The following is an 11,877-nucleotide window of genomic DNA, read 5'->3' as shown; positions in this document are numbered from 1 at the left end:
CATGCAAAAAGGGAAAATAGGAGCACAGTGTCATTCGCCATTGCTCCAGTACAGATGAAATAGCCTCATTATATATGTAACAAAACAGGTACTGGATCTGTATGCTGGAAATTGCAAAATGCTGATGAAGGATATCAAAGAAGAACTACGTAAATGGAGAGATACACTGTGTTTTTATTTATTTTATTTTTTTAAGATTTTATTTATTTGACAGAGAGACACAGCGAGAGGGAACACAAGCAGGGGGAGTGGGAGAGGGAAAAGAAGGCTCCCCGCCGAGCAGGGAGCCCAATGCAGGGCTCGATCCCAGGACCCTGGGATCATGACCTGAGCTGAAGGCAGATGCTTAAAGACTGAGCCACCCAGGTGCCCCAAGATTTTATTATTTTTTAAAAAGATTTTATTTATTTATTTAAGAGAGAGAGCACGAGCTGGGTGAGGGGCAGAGGGAGAAGCAGGCTCCCCGCTGAGCAGGGAGCCCCATGTGGGGCTTGATCCCAGGACTCTGAGATCACAACCTGAGCCAAAGACAGACGCCTAACCAACTGAGCCACCCAGGCGCTCCACTAGGGACTTAGGCTGAGTAAAAAAAAGCCAATCCCTAAAGGTCACACACTATATGGTTCCATTCATATAACATTTTTTAAATGAAAAAATTTAGAAATGGAGGATATAGTAGTGATCTTCAGGGATGAGAAATGGGTAAGGAGAAGGGGTGCCAGAGGTGCATGGGTCTGACTGTAAAAGGGCAGCATGAAGGATCCTTGTGGTTTAGGGACTGTTGAGCGTTGAGTAGCTTGACTGTGGTCATCGATCCTTGAACCCACACAGGTGCTAAAACTGTATAGACTAACACACACACACACACACACACACACACACACACATGCACGCACAAGTAAAACTGGGGAAATCTGAATAAGACCAATAAGTTATATCAATGTCAATATCCTGGTTCTGATATTATACCACAGTTCTGAAAATGTTAGCATTGGGGAAAATTGGGCAAAGTGTATAAAGAACCTCTCGGTATTATTTCTTACAATTGCATGTGCATCTACAATTATTTCAAATAAATTCCAATTTGAAAGGTCTTTAAAGTTACTGACCATCTTACTACACCTCCCCCCCATTAAAAGGATCCAAGCCCAAATGATTTTAAGGAACAGATCCTTTTCTGTGCTATTTAAAGTGTTTCGGCATATATGAAGAGATGGAAAACCACCCCATTCATTTTTACTCAAAGAACGTGAACACTAAAGTCACATGTGGAACCTCCATGTGTGAAAGAGATTTTAAAAAATGAAGCATCTCTGGTGGAGGCAGAGTGGAGAGTGTGGAGTGACCTACTGGCTCTCACTCCCCTCCCCCATGCCTTCCTCCCGTCCCCAACTACACTTAGGGCTTCCATGGAAACTAAGGGCCATGCAGCTCACTGTTGGAAAATCACTGCCTTGCAAACCCCTAATTATTGAAAATCATAGCTGTGAAAATCCCAAACAAAACACTAGCAAACTGAATTCAATTGAAAACAATTATCTGCTATCACAAGGAAGTAGCGTTTATCTCAGGAGGGTTAAAATGACATAAAAATAGACAATATATTACTATGATACAGCATATCCGTGGATCCAACAAGAATTCACATGCTGAGTTTAAGAGATGCAAAAAAAGAAATTCAGTAAGATTAATACTTCTCGCTAAAAAAAAACACACCCAATTTGCTAATAATAGAAGGAAATTTCTTTAACCTGATAGACTAGCAGGTAGGGTAATATCCCTGGCTCTGAGTGACATGCTCTGCAGTGTAGGAAGCCTCATCTTTTGTAATGTATGTGGGTAGAGGCTCCAGGTGGGGAGACCAAGCTTATGCCAACTGGGTAGTCCGGGCAAAAGGCTAATAGGTTGGAACAGCAGTGCTTGCCAGGTAGAGACGGTTCACTGATGAGGCAGGCAGGCACCTGACATTGGAACAATGAAGGTAAAAGAGAAATCGAAAGTGACTCCAAGGTCAGAGGGTGAATCAAGGAGCAATGCAGTCTCAGAAATGGAGCAGAGGAGAAGGAGCGGTTTTGGTGGGTAGCAAATAGAATCCCTATTTCTTTCTTTCTTTTTTTTCCACTTTTTTTTTTATTATTATGTTATGTTAATCACTATACATTACATCATTAGTTTTTGATGTAGTGTTCCATGATTCATTGTTTGCGTATAACACCCAGTGCTCCATGCAGAATGTGCCCTCTTTAATACCCATCACCAGGCTAACCCATCCTCCCATCCCCCTCCCCTCTATAGAATCCCTATTTCTGTCCGTACTTCCATAACTCCACAGAAGGGGATGTGAAGTGTGGGGAAATACTCCCTCCTCCAAGAGCACCCATTGCTTTCTTCCTGACTCAAGGTCTTCTAACACTCCAGGGAAATATTTTTTTTTTTATTATAAGCAAAACTTTGATTAATCACATTGTTCTCTAATGAATGCTAGAGATTAGGAATATGGATTCTAAAGTCCAATATGGATTCTAGACCTCTGGAAAAATCCCAGATATGAAGTGTGGTCTTGTGTTGCTTTCAAACAGCTCTTCTACTCATGGCTGCACTACCAGCAGACCTGAGTTTATTTCGGTCAATAATTAGTATCATGATCTTCATTACCATCCTCTGCCCGGGAGTTAACAGTAATGAGAGAGTATCCTGCTTTGGGTGAAAGGAGCTTTCCAACTAAAAAGATAGGGAAGAAGACAGCAAGAAAAACCCCCTTTCCTCAATCATGGAGAATACTGAGAGCTAAATATTCCAGGAACATTTTAGGGGGTATAGGAGAAGGGTTCCAGTGGGACAGATTACAATGGAGGAAAGGGCATTGATCCTTAATCAATTGCTCCTACTCTTGGCAAGTGGTGTGAGCCTTAGAAACATCAAGTTTCCGTGGGGCATGAGAAATGACAGAAAATTTTCCCTTGCTTGAGTTTTGTCTGGACCCTGGTGGCAGATTTAGAGTGGGCTTGGTGAGCAGAGAAACCAGAGAAGGAGGTGGGTGTGGATGTGTCTCCAGGGAACCGTGACTTGTTCTCTCAGAGTGAAAAAGGAGAGGATAAAGAATGACAGAAGAGGTCCTCAAAGAACCTTAAAAAAATTTATTGGCATTTGTGTGCAGATACTTCTTGTTCTTTCCAAGTACCTTAATTTCTATGGTCTCATTTAATCATCCACCTTTGAAACTCTCAAAAGGTGTCCTAATCTGTAGGCCCACGCTGGGAATTCTGGAGGGCCATAGAAGACCTCAGAAGAGCACGAGCGCTCCTCATTTTAGAGACCGCACCACCCCAAAACACACATTGAAATATACCCACGAGCCATCCTCAGTGTAATTCATACCAAACCAAGGGTGAGCTGACTGCAGTTACATTTTATGGACGTTTAAATATGTATTTGTATTGATTTTTTAATATTTAGAGTCCATGTGTTTCTCCTGGTTTGTAACATCACAGTAGATCCCTTAAAAGCTTGTCAACTTTGGTCACCGAAACCAGAGTGCCCTGTGGGTAAAAGGCCCTGGAGTCTAACAAGCCAACCAAGACAGGTTTCTGAAGTCCCCAAGAAGGTCCTGGCAGAGCATGAGAAAAATGTGCGAGGTATGGTTGGAACACCAAACTGAGAAGACTTATTTTATTTTATTTTATTTATTTTTAAAGATTTTATTTATGTATTTGAGAGAGAACACAAGTTAGAGGGGGTAGCGGGCAGTGGGAGAGGGAGACGTAGACTCTCCGCTGAGCAGAGAGCCCAACTTGGGGCTCGATCCCAGGACCTCAGGATCATGACCTGAGCTGAAGGCAGACACTTAACTGACCGAGCCACCCAGGCTCCCAGAGAAGACTTATTTTAGACAAAATGGCGCAGTTGGCAAAATGAGTGGAGGCGGGAGGCAAGGTGCAGGGGCTTTGGGTATGAGGGTGGGTGATGATACTCAAATAGCTTCCAACCAACCCCCCAGGAAGTTCTCCCAAATTCTTCTGAAGATACACAGCTTTCTTCTCCCGAAGGTGAGCAAAAGTCTTCTCCCTTTTGACTTTGAAGCTGTAGGGCAGATTTGATTACCACCAAGTCGACATTGAAGGAAAGGGGAACCAAAAACTCTCAGTCTCCAGCAGCACCATTCAGTTTGTAAATTTTTCTTTTTTTTTTTTTTAAGATTTTATTTATTTATTTGACAGAGACACAGCAAAAGAGGGAACACAAGCAGGGGGAGTGAGAGAGGGAGAAGCAGGCTTCCCGCGGAGCAGGGAGCCCGATGCGGGGCTCGATCCCAGGACCCTGGGATCATGACCTGAGCCGAAGGCAGACGCCTAACGACTGAGCCACCCAGGCACCCCCAGTTTGTAAAATTTCTTAACTGTTCTTTCAGATTCTGGTTTCCATGTGTAGTGTGTCCAATCCCACTCATGGAGCGCAAGTGGCTTTTCCCCAGGAGGCCTTCAGAAGCAGTCTTGTGGCATTATTTCTACCATTAATTATTTTTCTTTCCATCTACAGGACAGGTCTTATCACCTTTGTGATCACACCTCCCAGGGAGAGACACTAAGGTAGATGGGATCTGGACCTGGAGGGGGAGAAATTTACAACATGAACAAAGTGAAAAGGAAATGGAAATTCACAGCTCCAGAGCCTTGAGTATTTCTGTTTGGTTTTGTTTTGGCTTTTTAAAATAATCATCCTTGAGTTGTTTTTCATATATCCATGGGCTTCAGAGCCAGGCAATGTTGGATGATTTTGACGCTGTCATAAATGGCATTTATTTTAAGATTTCATTTTTTTGTCAATGTGTTGCTCCTATGTGGAAATACAATTGATTTTTTTTTTTTTTTTAGTACAAACTGTCTTTTACCTTTATTGCCTGTATACACAGGAATACATTATAAAACTTAGTGGGAGGAGGGAAAAAATAACAGAAGAAAAAGTTACCCGCTTTAGCATTTTTAAGAATAGTTTTGGTAACTTCTTAGATCAACTTGCTTATCTGAAACAGAGCAAAACTACAATACAATCATGATATAATTCTAATAATCATAGCAATTATGCTTTCATTTTTAATTTTCTCTTCATAAAACATCAATGCTATAAAAAATGAGGTTGATGACATCCTTGTTTAAAAGACACCTTGTACTGGTATCAAAATGTGATTTATTTTAATACCAGCTGAAAAAATAGAGCTTATATAGTCTATTAACACAATTGATTTTTTTTTAAGATTTTATTTATTTATTTGACAGAGAGAGAGAGAGAGACAGCGAGAGAGGGAACACAAGCAGGGGGAGTGGGAGAGGGAGAAGCAGGCTTCCCGCAGAGCAGGGAGCCCGATGTGGGGCTCGATCCCAGGACCCTGGGATCATGACCTGAGCTGAAGGCAGATGCTTAACAACTGAGCCATCCAGGCGCCCCTAACACAATTGATTTTTAAACTGATTTTTTTCTCATAGTTCCCAATAAATTCATTTATTAATTCTAATAGTGTATAGATTCTTTTGAATTTTCTAAGCACTCAATCATATTCTCCATGAATAATAACAGCTTTATTTCTTCCTTTCCAATCCTTGTAGCTCCTATTTCCTTCTCTTCCTTTACTGAACTTCCTTTGACCCCAGGTACATTGTTGATAGAAATGGTGTTCATAGGCAACTTTGTTTTCTTTCCAACTTGAGGGAAAAGCATTCAACATTTCATATTTAAATGACCGTTTGGTGTAGGTTTTGTACATATTCTGTATCAGATTCCTCCTCTGTACCATCTGGATTCTTTCCCTCAGATGTCCCGTTCTAGCTGTTGCTGCTAGAAGCATCTTTTCATGGACTCTGACCACCATCACACACGCTTTGACAGCATCTTCCTTTGTGTCCATGCTCTGTGATTCTTCCCCCATGCCCAGGGGGCTTCCTGCTGATGCTGAAGTGGTGGACATCATGGGTCCCCACTGGGTGCAACCTCCGGGGCTAAGCTTTGACAGTGGACGTGGGAGCCAGTTGATCAAATTTTCCCCCTTTCTCCCCTCCTAGACAGACCGTGCTGAGAAACAGATGGTCCCACAGGACCGTGCACTTTAAGGCGATGGCCAGCTAGCACTGCACCCTCCTAATGGTTCTCCCCCCTTCCCTGTCTCACTCCCTCTTCCCCTCCCCCAAAAAACCCTCCAGTTCCTTGGGATCGCCTCAGGCTTGGCTGTCTGGGAGGCTCAGACTGAGATAGTTGAGAACAGGTGTGACCCCTGAAAGCGGACAGAATTTCAGAGCTGGATTACTCACCAACTGAAGCCTTAAGGGCCCCATTATTAGTGATAAGGGGTGTGATAACACCTGGCATGCAGCGACATCATGATTATGAAGCTTTTTACCTGCGGTTAATTTGGATAAGGTGCGGGGGTGGGAGGGGGGAGGAGGGGGGAGGGGAAAACCAGGCATTTGCTGATGCAGTGGCTGGGGGACTTGGAGGCTAGGGGACAATGATAAGCCCGAGGCTGCGGATCGTGCTGGCTATTGGCAATGGCATGAGGGGCCTTAAAAAGTAACTCAGGGCAGCCAGTTGTCAACTGTAGGCACGCTCTGAAAGTGACAAAGTGAGAGACGTAGCCTCCTCTAATTGCAGAGAACGCTTCCAAAAATCAGTTCTGTCAAATTTTGTTTGTGTATCTGGGAAGCATGTTATGAGGTGCACACAAGGTTGTTATGTTTTCTTGATGAATTGACCCTCTTACGGTAATGAAATGCCCTGCTCAATCTCCTGTAATACTCTGTCTCTTGAAGTTTCCTTTGCCTGTTATTTTTAGGGTCACACCAGCTTGCTTATACTCAGTGTTTGTATTATAGGTCTTTCCTCAACCTTTTTCTTTCAACTTTTCTTCATTTTTATGTTTACGGAGTGTTTTTTGTAAAGAATATATCGTTAGGTCTTGCTTTTTTATTGAGTCTGCTAATCTCTGTTTTTTAAGTGAGCATTTTAAAGATTTGGTTTTATGTAAACATTTAGGCAAGGGTTTTTAGAAATTGGTTTTGTTTTGGGACACCTGGGTGGCTCAGTCGGTTAAGCATCTGACTTCAGTTCAGGCCATGATCTCAGTGTCCTGGGATCAAGCCCTGTGTCAGGGTCTGCACTCAGCGGGGAGTCGGCTTCTCCCCACCTCTCTCCCTCTGCCCCTGCTCCTGCTCTCTCTTTCTCAAATAAATAAATAAAATCTTTTTAAAAAATTGGTTTTGTCTTATTCTTCCATTATGTAAAAAGTATAAATATATGTTTTTATATTCATATTTCCTCCCTTCTTACACAAAATGTAACATACTCTAAACATTGTTCTGTGCTTTGCTTTTTCCTCCCCTGTTAACAATGTATCATGGAGACAGACTTAGCAGTCTATAGGTGCCTTTCACGTTTCTGCGAAGTTGCAGAGCTTTGCTTTGTTTTGATGTCCCAGTGTTGATTCAGCCCGTTCCTACTGATGACATTTGGGTCCTGTCTCTCACTATTACAAATACAGTTGCAAAAACCCGAAAGACTATACCAAGAAGCTGCTATAACTGATAAATGAATTCAGTGAAGTCGCAGGATACAAAATCAACGTACAGAAATCTGTTACATTTCTATACACCAACAATGAAGCAGCAGGAAGAGAAATTAAGGCATCAATCCCATTTACAATTGCACCCAAAACAAGAGGATACCTAGGAATAAACCTAACCTAAGAGGTGGAAGACCTGTACTCTGAAAACTATAAAACTCTGATGAAAGAAATTGAAGATGACACAAACAAATGGAAAGACATTCTATGCTCATGGACTGGAAGGACAAATATTGTTAAAATGTCAATACTACCCAAAGGAATCTACACATTTAATGCAATCCCTATCAAAATATCAACAGCCTTTTTCACAGACCTAGAAACAAACAGTCCTAAAATTTGTATGGAACCACAAAAGACCCTGAATAGCTAAAGCAATCTTGAAAAAGAAAAGCAAAGCTGGACTTCAAGCTATATTACAATGCTATATTCATCAGGACAGTATGGTACTGGCACAAGAATAGACCCATGGATCAATAGAACAGAAGAGAAAACCCAGAAATAAATGCACAATTGTATGGTCAATTAATCTTTGAGAAGGCAGGAAAGACTATCCAATGGGAAAAGATAGTCTCTTCAACAAATGATGTTGGGAAAATTGACAGCTCCATGCAAAAGAATGAAACTGGACCATTTTCTTACACCACACACAAAAATAAATTCAAAATGGATTAAAGACCTAAATATGAGAGCTGAAACCATAAAAATTCTAGAAGAGAGCACAGGCAGTAACTTCTTTGACATTGGCCATAGCAACTTCTTTCTAGTTATGGCTCCTGAGGCAAGGGAAACAAAAGCAAAAAAACAGATAAAAACAAAACAAAAAAACTATTGGGACTTTATCAAAATAAAAAGATTCTGCACAGCAAAGGAAACAACCAACAAAACTAAAAGGTAACCTACTGATGGGAGAAGATATTTGCAAGTGACATTTCCAATAAAGGGTTAGTATTCAAAATAAATAAAGAACTGATACAACTTATCACCCCCAAAATGAATAATTCAACTAAAAATGGGCAGAAGACATGAATAGACATTTTTTTCAAAGAGGACATACAGATGGCCAACAGACACATGAAAAGATGCTCAACATCACTTATCATCAGGGAAATACAAATCAAAACTACAATGACATCTCACCTCACACCTGTCAGAATGGCTAAAATCAACAACACAAGAAAAACAGGTGTTGGCAAGGATGCGGAAGAAGGGGAACTCTCTTGCACTGTTGGTGGGAAAGCAAACTGGTGCAGCCACTCTGGAAAACAGTGTGGAGGTTCCTCAAAAAGTTAAAAATAGAGCTACCATATGATCCAGCAATCGCACTACTAGGTATTTATCCAAAGAATACAAAAATACCAATTCAAAGGGATACATGCACCCTGATGTTTATAGCAGGATTATCTACAATAGCCAAATTATGCAAATAGCCCAAGTGCCCATTGATTGATGAATGGATAAAGATGTGGTGTATATATATAGTGGAATATTACTCGACCATAAAAAGAATGAAATCTTGCCATTTGCAACAACATGGATGGAGCTAGAGAGTATTATGCTAAGCAAAACAAGGCAGTCAGAGAAAGACAAATACCATATGATTTCACTCTTATGTGGAATGTAAGAAACAAAACAAACCAGCAAAAGGGAAAAAGAAAAAGAGAGAGAGGCAAACTAAGAAACAGACTCTTAACTATGGAGAAAGCCCTGATGGTTACCAGAGGGGAGGGGGTTGGGGGATGCGGGAAACGCGTGATGGGCATTGAGGAGTGCACTTGGGATGAGCACAGGGTGATGTGTGGGTGTTGACTCTCTATCTTGTACACCTAAAACTAATATTACACTCTATGTTAACTAACTGGAATTGAAATAAAAACTTAAAAAAAAAAAAAACAAATACAGTTGCAGTGAATAGCTTTGTGCGTATTTTTGCGTATACGTCATGTGGACAGATTTGTGGAAGTGGAGTTGGTCAGAGTACAGATGCATACGTGATTCTGCTCCGTATTGCTAAATACCCCTTCATAGAGATGACACCCTTTTGCATTTTGTAGGTGGGGTTCTCAAATGGAAGGCTCTGCCTTAGGGGGATCAGGAGGGCTGCTGTCTATTATCTTGGGCCCCTCAATGCCAGAACACAGAGTTCTTTTCCCTGGAACATTCGATTACTTTAAGAAGTTGTCTGATTGTTTGTGTGGAGCAAGTATGTATTGCTTCCAGGCATCTGTATTTCCACATGTGTGTGTGAGGTATGGTGGCCAGGGGAAAGTGGCCGTGAGTACCCTTACTCCATCTGTATGTCTTCTTCAAGTTTCCATTCCAGCCTCACATTTCACTTCCACCAAGGGTTTCTGAATCCCAAGTCTCTCTCTGTGTCCGCAAGCCAGGCTGAGATCCTCTCTGAGTGTGATGCCGGCTCCGTCACTCCTGGTTGGGACGTCTGCTCACCCAGAGGTGGTTCTTGTGTCTCCGTCCATGGGATCACCATCCTGCAGAACTCTGCTGACATCTTTTGTCTCTTTGTGTCCCACCTCTTATTCTCTTTTCTTTTCTTTCAAAGATTTTATTTATTTATTTGTGTGTGTGAGAGAGAGAGAGAGCTCACAAGCAGGGTGAGCCACAGGCAGAGGGAGAAGCAGGCCTCCCCGCTGAGCAGGGAGCCAGATGCAGAACTCGATCCCAGGACCCCGGGATCATGACCTGAGCTGAAGGCAGCCGCTTAACCAACTGAACCACCTGGGCGTCCCTCTTACTCTCTTTTCTATTGAGGGTTTATACCTTTTAAATTAATTTGGTACTATTTTCTGGGGTTGAGGTTGGAGACGAGATATATAAGTTGTGTTATTCTACTGTTTTGATCCAGAAGGGTGCTGGAAGGGAGGACTAAAGCAATGGCAGGAAAGTGAGGGAAATGGTCAGGGAAGGTAAGACCTTTCTAATAATGGCTTCTCTGGAGTATGTATTAACCTCCACTTCACGATTTTTGAGAAACATAAGTGAAGGAGTTAGCTTATTTTGAAACTGCTTTTGGTTGCCAGATGGCGTATCTTTGGCTGGGCCACCCAGGTTCTCAACACATAAAGGATTAATGAACAACTGACTTAATTCTGGAAATAGAGCAGATCTTATGCTTAAAATTTGCAACATGCTAAAATACTGGATTCAGCCATCCTGCCTCCTGACATACATATGAGGCTTTAATTTTATTATAAAGCCATAGAACAAAAAACCCGTGCAAGGCATCTACAGAATTCTCTTATACTCTGACAATTCGCTGGGACCCTTGCACATGACATCAGTTTTCTCAGACTCCTTGCTTCCTCTCAGACTAAGGTACGAAATGAATGTTCATCATTATAGACGGGACATGCCTCCCTCAGTCAGTGGCCTGACTACCATCTATCCAGGGTCAGACTTGTATCAGGTGCTGTGCTCGGTGCTGGGAACAAGACGACTGTCGTCAGGGGATCTGCAGTGTGGTGGAGGAGGAAGGGGAGATGGGCCAGCAAAGAGACAGTTATAAAATGCTGTGATGCGTGCTGTTATAGCGGAATGTAGGGATGAGTCCAGGATTTAATTACCATCACTAACAATGTTCGTTTTTATATATGCTCCCTTTGACAGTGCATATATTAAAACTGAAGCAATACGGAGAAAATTGGCTAGGTTTCTGAGCAGAGATGACTTGGACACTCATGAGGCACTTACATTTTTGTGAGGCAGCCTGTTATAGCTGAAATATGTCTGTGCTTGGTCTCCAAAGATCTGGGTTTGATCCCTTTTTCTACCTCTAATTTCTATGAAACCAGTCCCTTAAGCCTCTCTGGACCTCAGTTCCCCCCATGTTTTAAAGCAAGGGAGAAGTTTAAGCAATTGCTGAGGACCTTCCATGTTGAACGTCTCGTGGGGTGAATTCCAGCTATTCCCCGATGTGAAACCAATAGCCCGGGGAAGACATCACTGATTCTCTTATGGACTTGGGCCAGATGTGTCTAAAGAGCCAACAGGATCTTTGCTGGGTGTCAGCGTTAGCCACGTGAAGTACCTTTTTGGAGAACAAACTCAGCAAGTTTAATGACAATGGGGTGATGTTGCTCTTCATTTTTGAAACCAGATTTGATGTCTCTTTGTGAAATGCTATCTGGAATATACATGCAGAGCAGAGAGAATACACACTCCCAAATATTCATGGGCCAGTTCAGGTTACCAAGTCTAGTGTGGGCTGGGGGACACATTCCGGGGCTGTCAAAACAGCCTGACTAAGGAAATTT

The 11,877-nt window shown here is 42.1% G+C and overlaps 1 non-coding gene across 1 annotated transcript; it reads left to right on the top strand.

The window, feature by feature from the left end:
* The first annotated feature begins 11,216 nt into the window (after positions 1-11,216).
* LOC116624328 lies at positions 11,217-11,321 on the top strand. Its single transcript, XR_004297871.1, has one exon. It is a non-coding gene; the product is annotated as a U6 spliceosomal RNA (small nuclear RNA).
* The last annotated feature ends 556 nt before the right edge of the window (positions 11,322-11,877 follow it).

This window comes from Phoca vitulina, unplaced genomic scaffold (genome assembly GCF_004348235.1).
Source record: "Phoca vitulina isolate PV1807 unplaced genomic scaffold, GSC_HSeal_1.0 scaffold65, whole genome shotgun sequence".
Lineage (NCBI taxonomy): Eukaryota > Metazoa > Chordata > Mammalia > Carnivora > Phocidae > Phoca > Phoca vitulina.
This window is presented reverse-complemented; position numbering and strand designations above follow the sequence as displayed.